We start from the raw sequence: 13,069 nt of genomic DNA, 5'->3' as shown, positions 1-13,069 counted from the left end.
GCGATTCTGAGTTCGTATGAGTGAGTTATGCCCTTTGGAAGTTGGACTGTTGGAATTAGGAAAGGCCAATCCAGATTTTTTAAGGGTAGTTTGGTCTTTTCCTTGCCCAATATTTTATTTCATTTTTGGTAATTAAGTTAGGGTCTAATCAGATTTAGATCAGTTACGCTTTTGCCAAAATACGCTCGAGCTTGGAGAAAAAAGAAAAGAAGAGGAGAAAGGAGAAAGGATACAAGATTCGTCAAGATCGTCAAGTTTAGCTTGTGGATTTCGTCGGGAGTGATCCCTACAAGGTATGTGAGATCACATAGCGTTGGGTTAGTTCACCCACGCGCCCAACTTGATTCAATTTCAGCAAAGTATATTGATTTGAAACTAAATCCCTTGAATTCTTGATGAAGTTCGTTTGAATCCTTGTGGGTTGTGTTGTTGAAGTTTTCTAATTGAGATTGATTTACGTTTTTAGTTGTGTTTTCAAATGGAATCTGATGTTATTTAAGGGTATAGGTGAGTCTAAGTGTTTGGGGAAAGAACCCATGGAGTTTAGAGGGCTTAGAGCTGAAAAACGAAGAACAAAAATTATGTCGGGCAATTTTGGGCAGTGCCTCCACGTCGCGGACCTACTCCCCAGATTTGGGAAAAATCGTTGTTGTGTCATAATTTGACTATCTCTAGAAAAATCACTTTTTTTTAAATGTTCTAAGTATAAAACAATTTGAGAAAAAAATACTTAGAAAAAGAGTCGCCACTTAATTTTTTAAATAAATTAAGAAATTATAATTTTCAAAGATTTAAACAGAAAAATCATTTGAAAATACCAAAAAGAGTTCGGGGTTCAATTTACACTTTGAGAAGGGTTTAAGCATTCGAAGTGTCCGCTAACATGCGGTTGATCTGCGATGTGACAAAAATATATTTGACTATTTTTAGGAAAAATATGATTTAACAAAATAATAATAATAATAATAATAATAATTTACAACATTTGATTAACTTTGAGAGAATGATTAAATAAATGACGCATTTTTTATTTATTTATTTATATTTATTCGGGAAAAGGATCCAAAATGAAACATTTGAATTAAATTGCAAGTGATTAGAATATTAATAAAACTTAGACTAATTAGAATTTATTTAATTCATTTTAAAATAATAATTTAAATCAATTTATTAAATTAATTGAAGAACAAAAGTTTTAACTAACCTTTTTGAGAAAATGACTAAGTAAGTGTTATATATTTTTTAATTAATTGAAAAGGGTTTTGACTAACATTTTTAAAAATTTATTTGAGAAAAATACTTTAACTTAACAACTTTAAAAAATAAGATGTGATCAAGTGAAGTGGCCTTAAAACATATCTTTTTAAGCTCAAAGATTTAACTTAATTAAAATATAAAATTCGATCAATATTTGATTTATAAGTGAGCACAACAAGTGAAATGTATTAAAATAAACCAACACAAAGAGATGACTCGTCTTTTGGGGAATCTAATTAAGTTATTTAAAGTTAGAGTTAAATAAGATTAGTCAACACATAATCAAACACTTAGAATAGTAAACGAGATAATGAAATTGGCCCTTCGCTGTACTTTTAAGCCTTAATTCAATTCCCATTTTGCGTATATACCGGATGTATATCAGTGTATATGAGCGTATATATCAGCTCTTTTCATGTATCTCTTGCTTCCGAACACCTGTATTTCACCTTAGCCTTGTATTCCTGCGTTTTTGACCTATATATTGATGTATACATCTTGTATACAACCCCTTTTCGGACTTTCCAAGATCTGTTTCAGCTTCCAATTTCTCGAAATGATGAGTTCAACTCGACAAGAAGTAAGATTGGACCTCCATGGCCCAACTCGATATGCAAGGAGGGAGGGAGTTCAATGAGCTCAACCGCAACGATTCAATCAAGAAAAACATAAAATAAAAATTTTAAAAAAGAACAAGAATTAGCAGAAGAGGAATGTAGATACCAAATTGATTCAACTAAAATAAGAATATCATAGCATTTAAAGCTAGCAAAGAGGTTATTCACAGTATGGTCAAAACTCAATATAATGTTAACATTCTAACCATGGTACAACACGACTTTGACTAAATCAAAATAGATTCTACGATGAACTAGAGGCAAATAAAATTAATATGGCCACAATACTTAGATAATCCTAAACTTACACTAATCTTGGAAGGCATCAGGTGGAATGTTAGTAAAATCATTTTTATTTAGTCAACTTTCCACTTTATGGTCACAACTTTAAAAAGCTTTAAACAAATAAACAATAGATCAATTATAAGGAAAGGAGAAGATAAACCAGTAGCTATCAAAATAGAACAGAAGCAAAACATAAACTACTTTGATAATTGTTGAAGTGAATCCTACGACCTCCTAATTATCGACATCGTAATCTTTATGAGTTTGAACAACAAAGCCAACAAGATAAGAAAATTAGTAATAAGAAACAAAAAAAAAATGATCCATTACATTTTACTTAAGCATTTTCGACTAAAACTTAGACTAAATGGAGACATAAATTCGATTAAAACAAGACATGTTACACGAATGAGATAATAAATCCCAAGCAATTGAGAGAAGCGGAAGAAAGAGACATTCAAAACCAACTTGAGTACGGATGACAAGATTCAATTTTAGCATGATTTACGGGTGAAGATGATAAGGACGTACAACTGAGAAACTAACTAGCAATAATAGAACATTTTAATAAGGCAAGTTTAGCACAAGAAAGAAAGAAAAAATGCTCCAGAGGCTTGGAAATGACCAATTTATTGATTCAAGTTAACTCGAATTACCCGATAACAAAGGATATGTAACCAACATTATTAAATAAGAGATTTAGAGGTGCAGCAACCATCAGGTGGATTACGGAACTTAGTCTTAAAAGCAACTCACATGATTTATACTAGTTAGAATAACAAGAAGAAAATAGAAAGAAACCGACTCAATGCCATACAGAATTAGTAAAGCTTCGAGCAAAACACTACACAGCGATCAAAAGTAAATCGTCCTCACATTAGGCACAAAAGAGGCATGAATCAAAAACAAGTATTACCTTTTATGGGGCAGAGAACTGGACGACAACGAGTTTGAAAGCGATTCCACCACTGTGAACTTAACTCGGACAAGCGAAGAATCGATACACAAGAAAATTAGCTCTTTATTTTTCCTCCTTTCAATGTATGAAACCTCTATATATATTTTTTTTAGATAGTGAAAATCTTTTTCTTCCTTCCCTTTTTTTTCTTAATCAAGAACAAGAAAGGGGTATTTATAGAAATGGGATTGGGGTTCGGACTTTTTCTGGGGGAAAAAGGGTGAAATCGAAAATTGAGTTCGACCCCAATTTCAAAACTTTTTTTTTATCCAAGGAATGGGAAAGTTGTTCGTTTGTGTTAGATTTTTCCCAAAATCCCAGGATATCCGGATGAAGAGGTCAAAAAGGGAGGCTGTTGCAGAGAAAGCTGTAGGAGTTGTTGGATATTGATGTGTGAGGGAGAATGAGAACGATGTACAAGGGTCAGTCTGTGTCGTTGTATTGCTGTTGTGTGCGTTGAAATTGAAAGGGAAAATGGGGTTGGGTTGGGTATGTTTGCTTTTTGTGAATGTGGGTATGTATGTTATATTGCTGCTGATGTATGCTGATTGAATTGAGTTTCTTGGGCTGGGTTATTGGTGGAAAAGAAAATGGGCCGAAAATAGGGAGTGTTGGGCCGGCAGATGCTGAAAAAAAAAGGCCCAAAGTTGGCTTGAAAGATATAAAGTAAATGGTAAGGAATGGGTTGGATCTGTACTTAATAAAAAGGAAAAATTACTTAAATACACAACACTTCTTTACCTATTCTCAATATTTCCCTACTCTTTTACTAAAATACAAAAATCCCTTATTTCCCCAATTCAACTTAACCGGATACTTTATTAGTTTAAGTATCCGCCCGTTATTAATTAAAGTATCCGCGTTGCTATATTATGCATCCGCCCGTTAATTAAGTATTCGTGCTGCTAACACTTAATAATTTAAATATCCGCCCGTTATTAATTAAAGTATTCGCGCTGCTATATTAAATATCCACACTGCTATATTATGTATCCGAAAAACACTAAAAAAAGGGATTTTTGGTAATTAATGAAAGAGTAGGGAAAAGAAGTAATTTCTTTCTTATACTATGTCATTTGCCTAATTTTTACTAAAAAAAAGGCCGAAGGACTGTAAACTTAGCCTACTTAAATTTAAGAAGTTAATCAAATTGAGTTGATTTGCAAATTCCGCTAAAATTTAAATAAGATGAATTAATATAGTTAATTTACGAGTTCCTTAATCTTAATGAAATAAAATAAATACCTCAATTATAAACTAATAATTCGAAATTATAACTATAACTTAAAGTAAATTAATAAAATATTTAACTAAATGTAATTTTTTTTGATGATTTTCAAATATTTATAAAATAACGTGATTGTAGAAATGTACGTATTCATTATTTAAAATAATTACAAGAAGACAAAATTAATTTTAAAAATAACTTGCAAGTATTTTGAATTTCGTAAGATTCATTAATTCAAAATTACAACCATCACTAATAAAATATCTAAAATAAAAAATCTTTTTGAGATGATTTTTGAATGTTCATAAAATACATTAATTATACACATAATTATATAAAACATATATATCATTTACAAAGTGACGAAACTATTTAAAATGACTTGCAAACTATATTTATTTTATTTTTTTGAAATTTTTATAAAACTAATTAATTTATATCGTTTGAAATTGAAGAAAAGCTCGATGATTAATTTATATTGTGGAGGGTCAAAATTGGATGTCAACAATCATTTCGCGTCGCGTAGCGGTCACGGACCATTCTGCCTCAAAAGTTGTTTTCAAACCAAAAATTTAAATGCTTCTCCGTGTCGCGGACCCACCCTCAGACAGTGAATTTTGATTTTTTTTTCTCATGTTTAGCTATCTAAATTCATTCCTAAACATCATGAGATCTTTCCTATCACAAATCACAATCCTTGAATCCGTAATTCAATTCAAGGAAAGTTAAGAGTCAAGTTAGAAGTTAAGAAGCAAGTCAAGAGAAGTTCTTTAAAGTTTCCAAAAGTCTTTCACAAACATTTTAACTTTGTTCTAAGACTTAAGTTTTAAGTTAAGCAAAGAGTAAAGATTTGAAGTTCATTTCTTCAAAGAAGTATATGGGGACTATGTATTCCTAAAGAGTTTAAAATGTTCTCACATTTGAGCAAGAAAGGGAACAACGATTCCAAGAGAGCTTTTAAGCTAAGTTTTTGAGTAATTATCTCAAATCAAAGAAAGAAGTTTGTTTTAAAAATATATGAACTAAGTATATTTTGGAAGTAGTATTGAACACCGATATGGGGATGCGAGTTCATATTAACTCAAGTCTGCATAAACCATGTAGCCATCATGGGTAGTAAATGATCATACTTTTTAGATGACTCATTAAGATGCTTTTAGCATAAGCTAGTGGATCCACTAAGTTAAGTAGTTCTATATGAGGACAAAGTATAGGACAGTTCTGGCAGCGTGGGCAAGACATTGTATCACCACTTAGGCTCATAGTGGTGGTTGTCGGTTAGAGAATCTCCCACAGAAACTATATTACTTTATTATATGTGTAAAGTTGAGTTTGTTATTGCATTTTCCTTAACGAACTGAGTTGTTTCCAATGTTTTTGCAAGTTTTCTATATATTGCATATGCTTTATTGCTTTATATTTAGTTTAGTTATTCATGAGTTGAGTAAAGTCAAGGTAAGTGTTCCTTTCAGATTCTTTCAAGCTTAAGTTGTGTTTAGCATTCTAACTCGCATACCCGTACATTCAATGTACTGATGTTAGTTGGCCTGCATCTTATAATGATGCAGACGCGGGTAACCAAGATCAGCATCCAGCGCCTCGTTGATCCAGTTTGAACACTCAGAGTCTTGTGGTGAACCTCCTTGCTTCCGAAGGACCCCTTTTATTGCTTTCAGTTTTATTATTAGTTCATTAGGATGTCGTAGGCCTGTCCCGACATCCATCTCAGTTGTTTAGAGGCTTCATAGACATACAGTCAGTTAGTTAAATTCATTTGTCACTACTTTATTATTGGCTTATGTTTTTGAGACTTGAGGTTGTCATTTTGGCTAAGTTTGAATGTTTATTTAAAGACATTATAAGTTATTTCACAAGTTCCTTGTTAGTCTATTTCTTATGTTTAAGTCTTCCGCTGAGTTAGTAAGCAAGGCCAAGGGTTCGCTTGGGGCCAACAATGGTTCTTGAGTTCCAGCCACGTCCAGGGTGTATGCTCGGGGCGTGACAAAAAATTGTTATATAAAAATAAAAAATAAAATTCTTAAATGAAATTTATTTCAGTCTAGAGAAAAAGAATTTTTTGTTTCTGCTACTTTTTTTAAAATGCAGAAATTTTTACCTTCTTCCCAACAGTAGAAAAACGGTTACTGCTTCCATTTAGAAGCACTTTTACTGATTTGCCAAACATATAATTTTTCAACAAAAATATTATTTTCTCAAAATTAAGTATTTTTACCCTCCCAACAACAATGTCAAACAGGCTCTAAATCTTAAAACTTGGCCAAAAGTCAATGAACTATATTTGCATTTTCTATTTCTCAAAAGTCGAATGCCTCACACTACCAAACATTTAGTTTCTTCTTCTACAATTTTTAAAAAGCATAAATTTTTAGTTCAGAAGAAAAACTGCTTTTGCTTTCCTTTAGAAGCACTTTTACTGATTTTCCAAATAGTTAATTTTTTAATAAAATATTTTTTTTCTCAAAATAAGTGATTTTACCCTCTCAATTAGAGCAATGCCAAGTAGGCTCTAAATCCTAAAATTTGGCCAAAAGTCAATAAACCATATTTGCGTTTTCTATTTCTCAAAAATGAAATGCCTAACCCTAAAACTTTCTTAAAATAAAAACAAATCTATAGTCTTGTGGACCAAACATCTTGAAGATAAATTAAGTAAAAAGATAAAACATAAATAATACTAATGATTGTAACTAATTTCCATGACAGTTTCAAAGTTGATGATCTACCTTAGTCATTCTTTTTAATGACATGGTCCCTAGCTAATGGAGAAATTATCTAAGTATTTACAAGGAATCAGACCTTTTATGACGATTTTTGGTAGCAACTTATCTTATCGCCATAAAATAAGATGAATCGGTGACGATAAATAAATGTTGCCACAAAATGTATAGTCTTAGTGGCGACCTTTGAAATTTTCACGAAAGCTAACATATTAGTGGCGACTTAATTACTGTTGCCACAAATAATCCTACCAAAATATGCCTGAAAAATTGATTGGTTGCGACAAACAAATTATCTCTATAAAAAAGTCTTTTGGTGGCGACTTCATCACCACTAAAGAGGATTTGTAGCAATTTGATAGCCCCCACTAATTCTGTTGTTTTTATAAAGACTTTGGAGGTCAGTTCAAAGTTTTATTACTAATGTGTTTGGTCTATTATTTTTTAAACACTCAAACCCTTTCAGACTCAATAAGATATTTTAAAGTAGAAAAAATTAAACAAACACACTTAATGATCTAATGTTTGAACCATTCAGATTTAGACCTTCATTAAGTGCAAATAAATGAGACCTTAGTATAGCCAACGACCCATGAGTCACCACGACAGGTTATTAGTTACGATATTTTGACTTTTTTTGGCAAGTTGTATCGCCACCAAAAGATTCTTTTCTTGTAGTATTAGATGGACCGGACCACCGTCTACTCCCATGACACATAAAAATGGTACTTATATTATAAGCCAAACCACTCTCAAATTTGACGACAAAACTTACTTTAAATGGAAACAAATTGGGGCTCCAACTTAACTATCCAAAAAATTATGGTGGCAATATTTAGTAACGTAGGGATGATGGTCACCGCAAATAGACAACCAATATAGATGAATGAAAACATGCATGCAAAAGTTTTTTCTAAAATTTGAATCGAAAATGTCTAATTAGAATATTTTATTAGTAGATAGAAATGTTTAATTGAAATGCTCATGGAAGTATTTGCTCTTGTCGTTTTCCATAGTACTTTTGTTTATATAATTAACATGGTAGCACTCCGTAGCAAATAATGATGGAGCTAAAAATTTTATTAAGGGGTTCAAAATTAAGGGTGGAGCTATTGTATCGAAAGAGGGTTCGGGCGAACCCCCTAGCTTTTCCGTAGACTCTATATTTGTATAAAAATATGAAATAAAATGTATATGTACATTTCCTGTGAACCCACAAGCTGAGTGAAACAGTTGGCCCAATGATGTCTGCGCACCCAGTGAAATCGGTCAGCCCTCTGGCAGTGGGTTCGAAACTTAGTAGGAACGATTTATTTTTGGGATAATTTCATACGTGGTTTTATATAAAAAGAATTTTAAAAAAAAACCAGAAAAATAAGGATTAACTAAATTATACGTGGTTTTAATATAATTTTTTTAAAAAAAAAATTGGTAAATGTAAAATATAGGAAAATAATCTTTGTGTTGTACTCTAAAACAATTTCTGACTATTGATTTCTACTCAGACATTCAAAAAAGTTTAACTCCTTCTTTTTTTCAAAAGTTAGAGTTCTAACTTTTATTATTGATCTAATTGCTACCATCCGAAATCTGGCCTCCGGTATGTACTCTTTCTTTCTCTTTTCATTTTTATCTTATTTGTTTACTTTTACACGGTATGAATATCTATTCAAAAATTGATTTTTAATTTTTGATTCTAGGGTTATCCCACATATTGATAATTTATTATATTAAAATAATTGTATTTTGCTTTTCAAAATTTTAACTTTTGGTGGGAGATTGGCAGTAATGGTTCAAGGTGATAGTGAAACTAGTAAAATATTTATTTTAGATGTCAAAATATTAATGATGAATTTAATAATTTTAACCTCACTTAGAACAATATTAAAGATTTAGAACCCACTGGTCTGAAATACTGGCTCCACCAAGTAAATTACACGAACTAGCTAAAGCTCAAAGTGAGTTCAACATCTACTATATAAACATAAAAAATAATTTTAACCAAATATAAATATTAAATTTGTCTCTCTGTCTTTGTATATATGCATGCACAGTGATGAAAGAAAATACACGTAAGAAAATTTCCTCACCGACAGGCTACGGCTGCTGCGTGCAGCATGAGAAGTAGTAGACACACAATAATCTATTTATAGTTACTTGTTGGAGCTCAGAAAAATCAATATGTCCACACATTAATTAAAGCTAAGTGAATGAAACAACAAAAATGGTGGCAATAATGATGGCCAACGTTGGGAGGCTAATACCTATGGCCATCTCCACTTAAATTTTCCTCTTTATTCAGCCTATCATCATCACTAGCCTCCTTTTCTACCGCCGCTGACGGTGTCACTCAACCATCTACTAATCTTTCATCAAATCACATTAATTAGGCGTTGAGGGAATTACGACCCTCCTATGTGGCATTTTCAATTTATTTATTCCCTACACAATCCTTATGCGGTAACAACCACCATTTTTTTAAAATATCATATATACGCCAATACATTTGCAGGGTCACAGATCTAAAGAACTATTTGGACAATTTAAATGGTAGTGAAGATGAAGAGAATGAGAGAGTGAAACTAATTAATACGCCATGCCTTTGCATTGCATGATGTTGAGAGTAGAGACAAGGTGGTACATTAACATTTATGAGGAAATCCCAAAGTCTAATCCTCTTCTGCTAGAGCTTGCTAAGTTACGTTGGATTTCAACATTGTGCAAGCAACACACCAACAAGATCTAAGAAATCTATCGACGTGAGTAAAAAAGGTGGGGGGAAAATAATAGTACTACTACTTATAAGCTTTACTGATATATTGAGTAACTTTCTACAACGTAACAAATTACAGTGATAATTAATGTAAGTTATTCATTATACATATATAGTTAAATCTTTGGAGATCTGGGGCATCGATCGATCAATAAGTTTATTTTTTTGATGTAATTAATTAAGGTGGTGGAAGAAGTCATGGCTTGCAGAAAAATTGCCATTTACAAGGGATAGAATGGTGGAATCTTTCTTATGGATATATATATATATAGCTGGTTTGAACCTCAAAAGAAGGAAGACTGTCGAATAATGTTGACAAAGGTCACTGCTATGGCTACAGTTATAGATGACATTATTTATGATGTTTATGGCACTCTTGATGAATTAGAAATCTTCACTCATGCTGTTGAAATAAAGGTCAGTAACTTTCCGTGGAACTCCACGAGCTAAAATAGTACTACTAAGTCATAAAAATTGACAATACAAGATAAATGAAAATATGATTAATCGTTACATTCAGAATGCAATGGATGGGCTTCCAGATTATATGAAAATATGTTACCTTGCACTCTTCAACACTACCTACGAAGTTCTCAAAGAGCAATGGATCAACGTTATACCCTCCTACCTTACAAAATCAGTAAAAATACTTAGCTCTTCTGTATACTTTGAATCTATCTATCTATGGTATATTTTTTAATTTCGAAATAATTGAAGACAAAATTAGTGGGCAGATCATTTGTGTAAATCGTACTTACGAGAAGCACGATGATACCACAGTGGATATAAGCCAAGCCTTGAAGAATACATGGAAAATGGAGTTGGAGCACCAGTGGTATTAGTCCATGCTTTGTTCCTTGTCACAAATCCAATTACCAAAGAGGCCTTGGAATTCTTAACCAATTATCCTGACATTATTCGATGGTCTGCTACATTATTCGATGGTCTGCTTCTATTATTCGTTTTCCCAATGTCCTCGGTATGATTCCTCTTAACACTACTTATATATATATATATACAACAATATTTGGTTTGAGATTTAAGCAAAGAGACGATCATGTTCCTAATCTTACTTCAGGATGAAATGGAAAGAGGTGACATTCCCAAGTCAAAACACATTAATTTATTGATAAAGGAGACATGGAAACTGATGAACGTACAGTTCGAAAGGATAATTCATTATTTTCTGAAACATTCATTGGATGTGCAGTAAATGGTGCAAGAACTAGTCAGACAATTTACCAGCATGGAGATGGCTTTGGGATTCAAAATTCTCACACAAGAAATCGTACTTGTCAATTATTTTTCAAGCCCATCGCAATTTCAATTCCATAAATCCTACCTTTTTTTGTTTTTACTTTAGGAGTGTTATTCTAAAATGCTTTATATTTTGTATGTATTTCTTTTCGAAGAAAGAACTTTTTACTGAATATCTAGGGAGTATTTTCTATCAGCACGAAACTTTATTCATTAAGACTATAGGTTAGATATTATTGGGGGCAATACAAAACCTAGCTATTCTATCCATAATAATGAAATTTGGTAAATTAGTTCGCTTGCGTTTTTAGTTTCTGCAATTTAAAGATCTGTAGCCTGATCTTATCATCAAGATGGATGCTAATAATAATGACAAAATGCATCAACAACCCTTTAATTTTTTATACCAAGCTTTGCACTGAAGCAATTGATTTAAAACTAGAAACAGGATCAGCGAAGAGCACTTTGTAGGGAAGCAGATCGGCAGTTGTTTCGCCGAGTCAGAATAGACCTTTCATGAGACCTGCATTTTTTTGTTTGAAATGGATTCCGAAGGATATAGGTACAAGTGTAAATAAACCTTGTGTCTCAACAATTAATGTTCATTCATCCATCTTTTTGTCCAGCACTATCTATACAGAGATAATATGTGTATTTTTGTTTTGTTTATCTTTCAATAGTGTTGCTCATATTTTAAGCTTGACCTGGTTATGGTTCTCTAGATCCTTCAAATGTAGATGATGAAGAAATTATTGCTAATTGACATGGTTATAGTTATTTGTGTATACGTATTGCTAGGTTGCTTTGTGGTTGTGACTTGAGTGCAATCACAATGGCTTAGTATAACTTTAGTTTCTCAGTTTTCACATTTAACCTCCAAAAAAAAACATATTCCTCTTCCTTTGACGTTCATCATCTGATCTGGAAACACGCTTGACTTGCTGAAGGATAAGATAAGCCTTGGCATGTTCTTCAGATAGTCTTGCAGGTTTTGAGTTATTCCACCAAGTCCATTAATGGATGTGAAGAAGTTGATAGCAAACCTCGTAATTCCTTGGGAATAAGATTTTGATGAATATACGAGAAGAAGACGTAGTAGTATCCTCTTCTGTCTATCTTATAAGCCGAAACATGGCAAGGCAGTACCTAGTAAATGAGGAAAAAAAACTTTTCAACATTATTACACAGGTACAGTTTATTAGTTTCAAGTATATATATATGTGGATCATCGAGTATTTTTGCAGGAATGACTACTTGTCTAATTAAATTCTTCTGGTGAACTTTGTTGATCATGCATAACCGCTGCCTCAAAAGTGGATAGTAATGAAGAAAAGTCTTGTCGTGACTGCAATACTCCAATAACATTTAGCATAACTCCATCTCCTGACCAGGCTAGCTCTAGTCTGATTTTCAACAATATTCCTTAACGAAACCAACAGCAGCATCAACACTATCATCGGTAGCTAGGTTTGTCCGAGTAAAAGTGTAACTATATATAATTTCATGAACAACTTGCTGATTGACAATAAATGTCTGAAGTTTATTATATTATTATTGTTATAAGCTTTACGCAATTGCAGAATGATCCTCACACACAAAAAGTTCACCAATTTGTGGGAATTTCATGTTAACAAATGCTGCAAAAACATCTGTGTTTTTCCACTATTTTGATTTCAAAATTGATCTGCATAACAAGCGCCTACTACCACGGATTAAATTATGTTCAAACAATTCAATTGTACAACGTTTTTTCAGCATATTCATTTTCAATTGGAAATAATAATTGAGCTTCATTAAATTTACATCATCCCATCAACATTCTTCTTCTTTCTAACTAACAATAGAACTATTTTTGGAGTTGACAAATGTTGCCCAACCACGTAAACCTTATCTTCTGTCTTGTCTTGTGGACATCACTTATTGTGGAATTATCAAAATAAGATAGTTAGATTAGAA

The sequence above is a fragment of the Solanum tuberosum genome, unplaced genomic scaffold, assembly GCF_000226075.1.
Source record: "Solanum tuberosum cultivar DM 1-3 516 R44 unplaced genomic scaffold, SolTub_3.0 scf00136, whole genome shotgun sequence".
Classification (NCBI taxonomy): domain Eukaryota; kingdom Viridiplantae; phylum Streptophyta; class Magnoliopsida; order Solanales; family Solanaceae; genus Solanum; species Solanum tuberosum.
This window is presented reverse-complemented; position numbering follows the sequence as displayed.